General features: G+C 35.0%; 1 protein-coding gene across 5 annotated transcripts in view; it reads right to left on the reverse strand.

The window, feature by feature from the left end:
* LOC129237720 (annexin B11) overlaps window positions 1-10,416 on the reverse strand; it is a 51,717-nt gene extending 41,301 nt beyond the window's left edge. Inside the window, exon 1 of one of the 5 annotated variants that reach the window (XM_054872625.1) lies at window positions 10,214-10,416. The gene's annotated coding sequence lies outside the window, so the exon portion shown is untranslated. Of the gene's footprint in view, window positions 1-9,838 lie in introns of all 5 variants that reach the window. The other 4 variants (XM_054872624.1, XM_054872628.1, XM_054872627.1 and 1 more) reach the window with 4 other exon arrangements.
* Window positions 10,417-12,962: the final 2,546 nt, after the last annotated feature.

The raw sequence follows: 12,962 nt of genomic DNA on the forward strand, positions 1-12,962 counted from the left end.
ATCACTAATTTCGGCGGATTGTTCAATTTTGTATTTCCCAACTTTGTTCGAGCGAAAAGCTACCCATTTTGTGAATTTTCGACCATAAACTAAATTTGATGTATCAGAATGTTATTTTAGCTGTCAACGTTAGACAATATTTGTAGTTCAAATACCAAACTCTATATGATGGAACACCCTGTATATGTATTTTCGTTCATTTGTGTTAATTATATGAAATTCTTCGTATTTGATACATAAATTGAACTGTACATTTTCTGCAGAAAACTAGTAATAGAAAAACCTCATTATTTATGCATAAAACTATTAACTCATAAAGCTTGTCTTTTAAGGGAGAACACCACTGTGACAACTTCAAAAAATCGATTTTTTGAAAACCATCTAGAAAAATCTAGAATACATTTAAGAATAGAATGCCGTTTGTCCCAGGTCGAAAAAATAATTATTTTCGGAGATATTAAATATTTTGTGGAGCGGTGCAGCGCAATTTATCGCATAACTTCAAACTTTGAACACGTTTTTCTCAAAACCACTTTTTTGAGTGCGGCACGCAGTAGAACTCGAGCAATTCTTATCCGATCGACTTCAAATTTGGACTGCATCGATAAAACTAGATTATCTAAAGAAGTACATAGGGTTTTTTCGATATCTAAAAAAAAAAAAAATTATAGCCTTTTTTCGAAGAGAAATTTTGCTCGAAAATCGACCTTAAATTTGAAAAGCGTTCCAATTTTTTAAAAATCCATATTTTTTCAAATCCCTATGTACTTCTCTTCAAAATATCATATTATTAACGAAAACACTCGGTATTTTTTTTCAGATCGACTTTGAAGACAGTTCTGCTGCGTGCCGCGGATCACTGCAGAAGCCACAGCACCTGACGCGGGAGCTTCCCCAGCGCCACCATCGGGGTTGAAAATTTTGAAAAAGTTTGTTATGTATCTTTAATAAACAACAAACAAAACAAAACAAAAAAATTTGAAATATTTTTTTTTTTTCCCACAAAAAAAATTCTTGAAAAACGGCATAAAAAACAGGGGGTCACAGTGGTGTTCTCCCTTAAGCGGTAAGATCACTTTGAAGATAAGAAAATTAAAATGGTTACAAGTAATTTTTTGTTGACGAAAATTTTATACGTTTAGTTCAGGAAATGAACTTCAAAGCATAAAAATAACATTTTTTTAAATTGCGGAATACACCTGTGTTCACAGTAATAACAGTGCAAAATAATGCAGATGCTTTCCATTTCAATTCGACCGGGCTATTCGGGTCATGTTCTTCGATTTCGATGGAACTTAAATATGTTGCTCTCTGGTCAAAATAATAAGACACGTATTTTTTTGTTCACCCGAAAAAAAATTTTTTCAAGAGTTATCGGCAATTTTGTTTTTCGGCTCAAATTCGATTTTTTTTAATTATATAAGAACATTTTTTTTTAAATGCCCATAACTTAGTCAAAAATGAACCGATTTTAATAATTCTGGGTTCAAAATGATCGTAATTACTTACACGAGCGACTTCATGTAGAAACAATAGCAAAAAAGTAGTAAAAAAAATTTATTTAGCAAAAAAGAAAAAAAAATTGAAATTTTTTCGAAATTCAATATTTCAAAAAGTGTATCTTTTTTTTTATAACTTTTTCCAAATCAAGAGGACACCTCAAACTTCAATTAAGCTGAATGCCCAGTAGCTAAAATGAGTTGTTTTTGAGTAATGAATTTTTGAGTAGAAAACCGTGTTTCGCACTTTTTGTTTTTTGCAAAATAAAAAAATTTCAACTACTTTTTTGCAACTGTTTCTATATGAAATCGCCAGTGTAAGTAATGACGATCATTTTCAACCCAAAATTATTAAAAGCGGTTCATTTTTGACTAAGTTATGGGCATTTAAAAAAAAAAATTTCTTATATAATTAAAAAAAAATCGATTTTGAGCCGAAAAACAAAATTGCCGATAAAGCTTGAAAAACAATTTTTTCGGGTGAACAAAAAAATACGTGTCTGATTATTTTGACCAGAGAGCAACATATTTCAGTTACATCGAAATCGAAGAACATGACCCGAATAAACCGGTTGAATTGAAATGGAAAGCATCTGCAAAGTTTTGACCCCTTATTATTTACTTAAAATTTTTTTATAAAAATACAGTTGATATCACAAAAACAGCCAAGTTTGAAACATTGTAAAAAATGTTTAAAAATTTAATAAATTTTCATCAAAATTTCCAACTTCTTAATTAACATTTTTCGAAAAATTTTTCGTACGCAGTTTTATAGCCTATTGAATTTTAGTACGAAATTGGGAAGGCCCTGTCGTCGCCGTATCGCAGCTCTCTTCTGGTGAACTCCTGTAAGGAGGAACTCAAACGTCTCGAACGTGCAGGAAACATTTCTGTTATCTGGGTTCCTGGGCATAGGAATATAGAGGGAAATGAAATTGCCGCAGAGCTTACCAGGAAGGGGTCCACAGAACAGGTTTCAGCTGTCCCCTTCTCAGACATCGGTGTCCCCTTGACCGTTGTTAAAGAGAAACTGCACAATTTCTTTCTAAAAAAGGAGCAGGATAGATGGAGGTCTGTCTCATCATGTGCTATTTCGAATACACTATGGCCTCAATACGATAGAAGCAGAACCCTTAAGGTGATGAGAATCCCCTGCCATTCAATTTTCAAACTCATTGCGGTGGTCAGTGGTCACTGTGTGATCGATACTCAGGCGGAGAAGCTTGGAATTCCGTACAACTCCTATTGCAGAAGCTGTGGGGATTCTGCAGAGAAAGAGACTGTTGAACACTTTCTCTTCAAATGTCCGGCTCTGGCGGCTAGGCGCTTGAGATTCTTTAGCGTACCCTTGGGGATGGCTTGAAGAAATTCTCCAGTCCAGATCCCTTTTCTCGAGCATTTGTTATACGAAAGAAAATCCATAACAACATCAGCAAAAACATTATCAAAATTAAACGAAAATTTCGAGCTTATTTATATAGGCACAATAATCGAATGAGCTACAAAACGAAATTTTTCTAAAAATTCTGACTAAAAAGTTTGAGATTTTATCGAATTTTTCCAAACTTTACTAGTTTCATGCAGATTTTTCCTGGGCACTCCTGGTGGCACAAGTTTTAGCAGATTGACCTAAAAATTTGTACACACTTCTTAAATACGCTTGATTGGTTTTGTAATTGTAAAATTCGTTCGCTAAAAAAAAAACCAAAACAAGAAATATTGAAAGTGCGCCTTAAAAATCGGTTTCTCATAACTGTCTACATCATTCTGTAAATTATTGATGAAACTTAAAGAAAAGTATTCATTTACCGGGTTCAGATAAAATTGCAATGCAAGTAAGGACTATTAATGTAATAGCACTCCACTAGAAAAGTAGAAAAACATGAGTTGCCTTAGAAATCTGAGCTGACTCAAGAATTATAGCATGCAAGATGTACTCATGAGAGAGACGTGACGTCACACTGGAGCAGTTGCGTCAGAGAAATGTGAAAATGTGAGCATGAATGCAAGAAGATGAAATTACACAAACAACACACAAATAAATTGCAACAAATGTCACGTCATACACACAGCGATTCTGTCAAATTAACTAAGAGCGGAGTAGAGGTACGGCATGGTTCCCAACTTTGTATTCCATACATCATGGAGCTGATCTATGTATGTACATATATATTTCTTTTCGAAAGTTTTCTCCCGTAATAAGATGCCTATGAAATTGCCAACAAATTTTAACCTAACAACGTATATTTTCATTATTAAAAAATAATTTAAATTTCCTTTTGTAATTAGCTGTCGTAATGCCAAAATTTCTTGTTATTCTTAAATCATTAAAAATATACACGTATTTTTGCAAGTCTATTTAGCTTAGTATATATGGATATAACTTTTATTTCTGCCGATTTTTGAATTCATGTTACTAACAATGCCATTTACCGGTTTTAAGTCATAGTCAGCATCATAAATAAACAAAAGGTGCTCTTAAGGCCGGCGGGCCAATTAGATGTCCTAAATTCAGTAGTTTTCGCGAAGCGTTGTAGGATGAGAAAAAAAACAATTAGCCAAATGAAGTTTTGGGGATAGTTTAATATATATTTGAACTAAAAAAAAAAAATTTGTACAACTCCAACAATATATTGTAAGCCGAGTTATCAATAGATTCCCAGAGCGCCTTGCCACTGAAGTATCCAACTTGTGTACAAGATACAACTTGCAATTTTCATCTTAAAACAAAAAAAAAAAAGATTATTAATTTTGATGTAATTATCTTCGATGTGAACTAAGAAAATTGGGAGAAACACGTAAAATTCGAATTTTTGGGGAAGGTAGAAAAAAAAGTGGTTTTTCAAGGAAAAAAAAAACTCTTCAACTGGGTAAAAGAGTCGCTTAAAAAAAGTTTTTGGATGTTTTTTTTTAGTTCACATAGAAGAGAAAACTATACTGAAGATAACGCATTTTGAATGAAATGGATAGCTCGTTTAGTTTTTTTGCAATCGTGTACATAAATTAGGTAAAATCGTGAAAATGAAAAGCCGAGAAAACGCGCTTCAAAGTTCAACAATAAGTGCACGGTTGCTCGACGCCGCATTACGCTCGACTCTGTAGCTCTGCAAATACTTGGAATTTAACTCTGAAAATTTGTGTCTCATGTTCTTGAATATCTAAGCTATTGATTTCAGGAAAAAAAAAAATCGATTTTTTTTGACCTTTTAATTGGCCCGCCGGCCTTAATAAATTTTGAATTTTATAAATTCGATAAACCAACGCCGACCAATACATTGCGGCGCAATTACTTTAAAGCTGATGTTATAAAGATAAACAAATATATTTATTTTGGGCTCTGTCGGAGATCCTACAACATCTTATGGTATTTTATGTCACAAATTGCTATCCACAATTTCTCGCTTGTCCCTCTACGAAATTTGAAATCTCATAACAAACCACTCTGATTTAAGTCAGGGCTTTGACATCTGAAAAATTTTAAAAATAAAGCATACAAGAAATTAAAAGGAACTAACAGCACAATCGACCAAGACAACTTACTTCGCTTGAAAAGATAATTCAATTTTTGTTGTTGTTATTTTGTAGCAGCAGAAACATTCCCCTTAAATATACGTACATAGAATGCTGCTTAAGGGGTTAGGCCACTCTAGGATTTTCAAAATATCGAAATTTTTTTTTTTGCTTAAAAGATGCTTTAAACTCTTTAGAATATAAAACAAAAAGTCCTATGCGTGCAAAAAATGTTTATCTCTAATATTTCGCACTTTTGCGCGAGCGCCTCTGACGTCTCTGACACGACTATTCAAATTTAAACCGTGTTTATCTCAAAACGTGATTTTTCAAAACTGCACGCAGCATAACACAAACAATTTTTAATATTTTCACTTGTAATTGTACAAGGATCTTTAGAACATTATTCCGCACTGAAATACGTACGGATTTTTCTATTAATTAATTAGAAAAATTTTTATAAACAATTAACGGTTCCATTTTAGATGAAAAATTCTACTTTTGACTTCAAACATCTGCAAAATACACAAATTTCAATATTTCTAAAATCCCGTACGTATTTCTACAGCTAATTATATTCACGTCGATTGAGAAGAATTTTTTTAATTTGGTTTAGGTGGACATTTACGTCAGTTGTACTGCGTGCCGTGAAGTGCCTTTTTCGCAGGGCGCGTTCAGAGATTCACTCCAAAGGCGCCATTTTGTAATATTTTTCAATAAAAATATTTGTAATTACACTTAAATACATGCTTAATAATATACTTAAAAAGTTTTTTCCTAGCACCTTTCTTTCAATGCAAAAAAAATCCTTAAAAAACTGCTTTTTTTACAGTAGCTAGAGTGGCGTAACCCCTTAAGTGACAGTCCTTGGCCGGATATAAATCCGGGTCGTTCCAGTTACGTAGAACCGACTGTCGTGGGAATTCAATTGTATTCACTTCTTGTTTGGACATTATTTGTTTACAACTGAATCAAATTTAAAATTAAGTCCCTCTAGCTTTTGGCGTTATCAGTATTAACAATAAACGGCATACCAAAACGAATACCCCACTTGTTTAAACTATGACGGCAATGTTTCGGACTCTTGAGACCTTTTTGCAAAAGTTTTCCAAAAGGTTTATGAAAAGTATGACATTTACATTAATGTTTGCTCTTCACTATCAAATGATGCTTTTACTCTTTCAATCAATAATGTTGTGCAAACAATTTCAGAACTGAAAAATAGCCCATTCGCCGATCATGAAGATTTCTGCCCCATATTTTTTAAACACATCTCCACTTCAATAGCGAAATCTATTGCAATTCTCTTCAAAAATGTCTATACAAATGGGTTTTTCTCGATGCTTGGAAAATATGCCCAACCACACCAACCTATAAATCAGGAAGCCGAAATAATCGGCAAGCAATAATCGCACTATTTCGAAATGATTTGATTCTATCCTTAAAGAAAAATGTTAAGTCGTATTACTGATCATATTTGCGAGTACCAACATGACTTTGTCCCATTTCAATCTACTCCTGCTAATTTAGCACTACACACAAACTGCTACGCTTATTACGCTTTTGCAAATCGTGCACAACAAGCAAGATGTAGTTTACACAGATTTCTCAAAGTTATTCAAAAATAAATGGTCGACATTTCATTCTCATCAAGAAGCTGAGTGCATGCGGTATTGAAGGAACACTTAAAATTATTTTTTTAACTACCTAACGGGAAGGAAGTTGTTTATAAAAATAGAATCCTCTAAATCTGCATTAGCACGTTGAGCCCGACCCCAGTCCCGACCGTCTTTCTGCTTTTCGCGGGACTGACTGTATTAAAGTTAAATCTTACCTGTATGGATGTAGTCAAATATACTTTTAATGAGCTTTATTGAAGCAAAAGCGGGGGCTGGGATTTAAACATGTAACAAAATGTTGAAACTTTTTTTGTTAAATTCTTGGATTTTTCAGATCCAAAAAATCTTTTCATCATAATAACCCGGACAGTATTTCCGAACTTTATGGATGTCTCCTTCTGTATTTGAAGAACAATTTTTCCTTCCTGAAGTGGAATTTTTTCATCTTATCGTTGTGTCAGTTCATTTACCAATTGTCTCACTCAAAGAGAAGGAACGAAACCTTTCCTCATCTCGAATATGACTGCAAAAGTGCGACGCCCTACTTGTTGAGAAGTCGCTGATAATATTACATTATCACATACTTAGAGAGCGACCGATTTCTGCCAGCCGTGGGAAAAGGTCAGAACAGCCCAAGCGGCTGACTGTGGGTCCCTTTTTTTTCATAAACGACTTCCCACAAATATTTAAAATTGTAAAATGTTTAATGTTTGCAGATAACGTTAAATTATTTTTACAAATAAACTGCACTGTAGATTTACCAATCTTTAAAAGGATTTTAAACATTTTCGAGAATGATGTACCTTGAGATCGGCACTTGAATTCCGACAAATATTGCGTGGTTTCATACAGGAAACAAGTGAATCCATTTATCTATGAATATATTTTGATCAATATTTCAACTTAGTCGCAAAGAGGAAATTAAAGACGTGGGCATAATCTTCGATTCAAGACTAACGTTCTCGAAAAATATTGACTACCTACAAAGCTTTTTCAATGATTGGATTTTTACCCCCCAATACGCCGTAATACGGAAGACTTTTCTAATAATTTGGCTTTGAAAGCACTCAACGTCTTCTTTGTGTAATCATTTTTGTCATTAATATGGAACACATTCCACCATTGCCATATAAATAAGATTGAAAGAGTTCAAAAAGTCTAACTCTAACATAAATAAATGTTGTATAAGCTGCGCTGACCCAAAGGTGCCCCTATTTATATAGGCAAACGCAAATTGATTGGACTGCAAAGCCTTGAAGATAGAAGAATCTACTTTTCGATTCTCCTCCTGAATAACCTTTCAAATTCCAATATAATCGCAGTGAGCTTTTGAATTTAATTAAACTTGAAATACAATAACAACAATCCTAACTTCAACTTTAGTCTAAGTTGTTATAATTTAAAGCAACAATTATATGTAAGATTTAACTGAATACTCAGAAACATTTTTAATATAGTCTGTAAGATTTATCTGTAGACTGAAAATAAATATAAAATAAAGTATTTTTTGAAATAATTTAATATTTTAAAGTTGTGGCAAATATTTATCAATAAATATGTGCATATATTTGTTTGTTTGTTTGTTAGTTTGCATATATAGAAATCATGCATACCCAACCAAATTTAAGCGGGGAGCCTGCTTTACAGGCTTAAAAAAATCGATTTTTTCGTGGATTTTTCTGGGAAGGAAAGAAATACTCGATTGAAACGAAACTTTCAGGTTTTATTTTTATATATTTCAACAGTCTTCTCAAATTTTTTCATTAAAATATATGTCATAGTAGGCCTGGTACAAGCATTTTGCCGAGGCGCCTCGAGTGTGCATGTGTCGTGCGGCGGGAAAGATGCAGGTTACAATTTTCATCAGAAACCAAAAACCCAAAAAAAAATTATTTTAGCATAGTATAGCTTCTAGTTAAACCAAGAAAATTAAGCAAAAAGTGAGAAATTCAACAATTTTTCGCTAAAAAAAAAAAATCATTTTTTTGGAAAAACAAATTCACTTTAGATTATTTAAAAAGTGGGTTAATCATAACTTTCTTAAGGTTTTTTAGGTTCAACTAGAAGAAAATTTAATTCCGAGTACAATCAATGTTATCTCGTTTCGATAGGACGTTTGACTTTTTCTCTATCTTTCCCGCCAATTAGGAAAAATCGTAAAAATAAAAAACCGAGAAATCGCACCTGCTCGACGCTTGCTCACAATTTCTTCTGTAACTCCGAAAATATTTTGAATTTGCTTCTGAAATTTTGAGGACACATTCTTGGATATTTTGGGAAGACATTTATGCAAAAAAAAAACAAACTCGATTTTTGAAGCTTCTCAAGCAGGCTCCACCCTAAAGAAAAATTTTATACGACTATATCTAGCAAACAAAAAATCCCGAGATGGATCCCGAAATATAAGAGTTAGCATTGACGGCTACTATTGGCATCAGCATTTAGTGGATTCATTGGCACATGTATATGAGAATTTTGTAAGCATGTTTTAGAGCAAAGCTAAGTAAACAAATGAAATTCAACAAAAGACCAGAAGAAATTTGTATGCAGGAATAATACTAACAAGCGAAAATGGAATGGAAAAGGTAAGGCAAAAGTAAACGCATCAAACTGAGGCGCAGACAAGAGTAAAAACCAGAAATTTGAGAAAAAATATATACATGAGTATACATATACATATGTACATACATACGAATAATCCAACTATAAGAAGTCAATTGATGCAAATGAGTCACGAGATGAATAGCTAAACTCAAGCTGATAAAAGTTTTGTTATATATAAATATGTATGTACATACACACATATATAAATAGCATATACGAAAAGATCCATTGAGTAGACTCGAGTAACTTCTAAATTCAGGGAGTTTAGGCCACTGAAGGTTGTATGGTCACCGTGTAGATACATACATGTATAAAAATAATTTGAAACTCAAATTTCAGGTTTCAAGCTCTTTTAACTTTGTATGTACTCGAGTATTTGCATACCACAACCACAGATAAGTCGCCCACCCGCACAACTCATAAGCGCACGATCAAGCACAATGGCTTTCAAACTCTGCGCAGTTTCACAGATGGAGCATTTCGCACGCGTCTCCTGCTGCACTTTCTGGCTTTCGCCTGACCTTGATACAATAAACGAGTTGTACTATTTATGGAGAAAATATTCACATAAATACTTGTCTGTTGGTATGCTAGTGAACAACTTACATTTCTAATTAGGCTTAGCAAAAAATGTTGCGTCGAAGTGAAAGTTTGAAAACTGCAGAAAGTGTTTGCTTGGTCCAATTTGTTTGTTGTTGGATATTCCAATTATGGACGTTCAGCTGTATTAATTGAATTCGTATTTGTGTTGCATTAAGATAAAAAAAGTGAATGGCAGTAATTCAGCAAAACACACTAGGCGTTGATATATATTTCAAAGAATTCACTCGACTCAAGTATAGTCGAATAATCGCTTTGCTTTATCTCTTCCACACTTTTCTTCACTTTTTCGTTTATCTCTTTAGCACTTTACAAGTGATCTGCGTTCTTTTACTTATATCGTATTCCACACACTCACACACAAATGCATAAATTATTTACTTCAGATGAAGAGACTTGCAGCCGGCCGAAATCGCAGTCTTACTACCCACAAGAAATTACTTTCAATTAAACAACAAAGCGGCAAAAAATAGTTTTTTTTTCTTACTTTTTTTAGCTACAAATTACGTAGCCCGACAACTCACTGGTTAAAATTGTGGAACTTACCGCGCAAGATTTGCTACAAAACTGAATGCAATCGGATTTTCTATTCGATTTTAGCTGAATATCCAACAAGTTTTTGTTGCTGTTCGAACAGAAGAGGGTTGCTAAAGCGACACATTGTAAAAGGTACTAGAATAAGCTTTATTGTGAAAAGCTTCGAGTTTCGAGCTTTAATGAGTGGATGTTGTGGTGTTGCCAGATAATATATTTCTGGTATAACAATATATTCCGCAATATTTGGAAAACAATGGTAGAGTGCTAGACTGCACCTTCTCAACTTGCGGTGACGTTAGTACTGCGATGAGACAAGCAACAAGAAGAGCAGTTTCTTGTTTGTCAAGAGGAAGAGTAAGCGATAGCAAACGGAAACTGCCAAATACAAGAAATTAAGCACACACATAAGTATACACTTTCTTTGCACGGCACTTTGGCAAAAACAGCAAACAAATTTTATTTGGAACTATTGGTACGTGTTTTACAACTGAACACGCAGCCCTTCATTGTTATTATACTATTTTGTTTAATCTAAAAATCACAACTCTTGAAACCACTATATTCACCAAGCCAGTCATTTTTTTGTGGTGTGGCCACTAAAACGATCCCTCCTCTCCTTCTGAGGATACACCCTTCCCGGAACTGCTTTCTATATTAGTTCGGGAGGGCCCAGAACGGCATCCATAAAGGACCAATTCTAGTCACCCACGTCTGGGTCCACCATATTTGTAGCCAGCTTTCATGCTATAGGCTCGTCTTCTTATGTCTCTATCTGTGCGGCTTCGCTTTGTTGCACTGTGTCGAGGTCAATCTTCCGTAGTACGTTCTCGATGTATTTCTTTACCGCGTTCCAGTTGTCCCTGCGTTCAAGCATTTTGCTGATTATGTTGCTCGGTGCGATGTCGCCGATCTGCTCCCTCCGAGCATTTCTTTCTGCGACCCATCTGTCACAACTAAAAAACGTGTGTTCAGCGTCATCCTCGGTGCTTCGCAGTATATGCACTTGGAATGGGATACCTTGCCCATTCGGTGTAGGTAACTCCAGAAGTATCCGTGGCCCGAGATGAACTGAGTTAAGAAGTAGTTCACTTCTCCGAAGTTCTTTTGGACCCATTTTTCAATTGATGGAATAAGTTTCGCCGTCCATTTGCCACTCGGTTCAGTGTCCCATCGGCTTTGCCACCGCAGCATGGTTCGGCGTCTCCGTTCTGGGAAGCTAGTGATGACGTGTTTCTTCTTGGAGCCCCACGCATCCATTCGTTCCCGGACCATGAGGTCGATGGGTATCTGACCGCTGATCACGAAAATTGCAGCGCCTGAGGCAGTGCGATAGGCTGAGGTAACTCTAAGTGCCGCTGTTCGTTGCACAGCCTCCAGTGCTTTACGCTTCGCTTTGCAATTTAGCAGAATTCCCCATACTTCGCTGCCATACAGGAGAATTGAGCTTGTGGCCGCCATAATTAGCTTTCTTTTACTCTGTGTTGGTCCACCGATGTTTGCCATTAATCTGATAAGTATTCCCGTGACCTTTGCTGCTTTGGTAGCCGCATGCCGTATCTGGGCCCAGAAAGTAAGCCTACAGTCAAGTTGAATACCTAAGTATTCACAAACAAGTAACAAAAGGAAGATGTTAGTTTATTCGCGGCGGTGGCGTCCGATTGTATTATTAGATAAATTTCTCAAGAATATAACTTTAAAATTTTAAATACATATCTCAATTTGTTCTTATTTCATTTATTGTTAGATTACGTAAGGTTAGCTTTAACGGGCTGCTTTTAAAAAGTTCAATCATTGGTTCCATAGTCCTATTGTGGTACCAAGGAACGACTACCCCGTTCCTATTATATTTCTACATGTCCTTAAACCAACTCGATCGTTTGGTAAATTTCATATGGGCTTCCAGCGTAACTGTGCCTAAATTGTTCGCTCTCCCAAAACACTTATCACCCAGAAATCTGAAGTGCAGTCTTCGTAGTGTGTGTAATTTGGCCAGAAAGTGTTAAATTGAATCTACGTGTCTTTTCATGTCTACAGCCCATATAAGTAAATATCGTTATGCGACCTCCGAACCTGTCGACCAAACGGACAATAGCACTACGCTCTGCTAGTTTTTTTTCTTAAGAAGCCGTACTTTTGTTTTTGAAAACCTCAGTAAGTTCTCTGTTCTTTATGCATCGATTACTACACGCGTGTTTATATTAGCCCATCTGATTGGGCTCACGTTTAAGAATATTTGCGAACACGTCTAGATTTCATATATTACAGGGTTTGATTGAAAAGTAATGAGCCTTATTTTTTAAGCAGTTGAAGGAGAAGGTCCAACGATCATTCTCCCTCACCAGCGCGGGAAGGTTCATTACTTTTCAATCAAACCCTGTGCCAACAACATCCAATTTCAGAAATGTTCTTTTCCCATGTAGGTAATATTTATATTGGCTAGTGAAATCTTGATTCCACTGCAACGTAGGGGAGTCATTTGAAAAATTTTGCTTTTCATATTTTTCATAATTTCATTTTCTTTTTTATTTGCAGCGGCATCGGCAAAATGTAAGAATATAGAATTGGTCGACAAACAAGTCACACTTTTTTCAAT

The sequence above is a fragment of the Anastrepha obliqua genome, chromosome 2, assembly GCF_027943255.1.
Source record: "Anastrepha obliqua isolate idAnaObli1 chromosome 2, idAnaObli1_1.0, whole genome shotgun sequence".
Lineage (NCBI taxonomy): Eukaryota > Metazoa > Arthropoda > Insecta > Diptera > Tephritidae > Anastrepha > Anastrepha obliqua.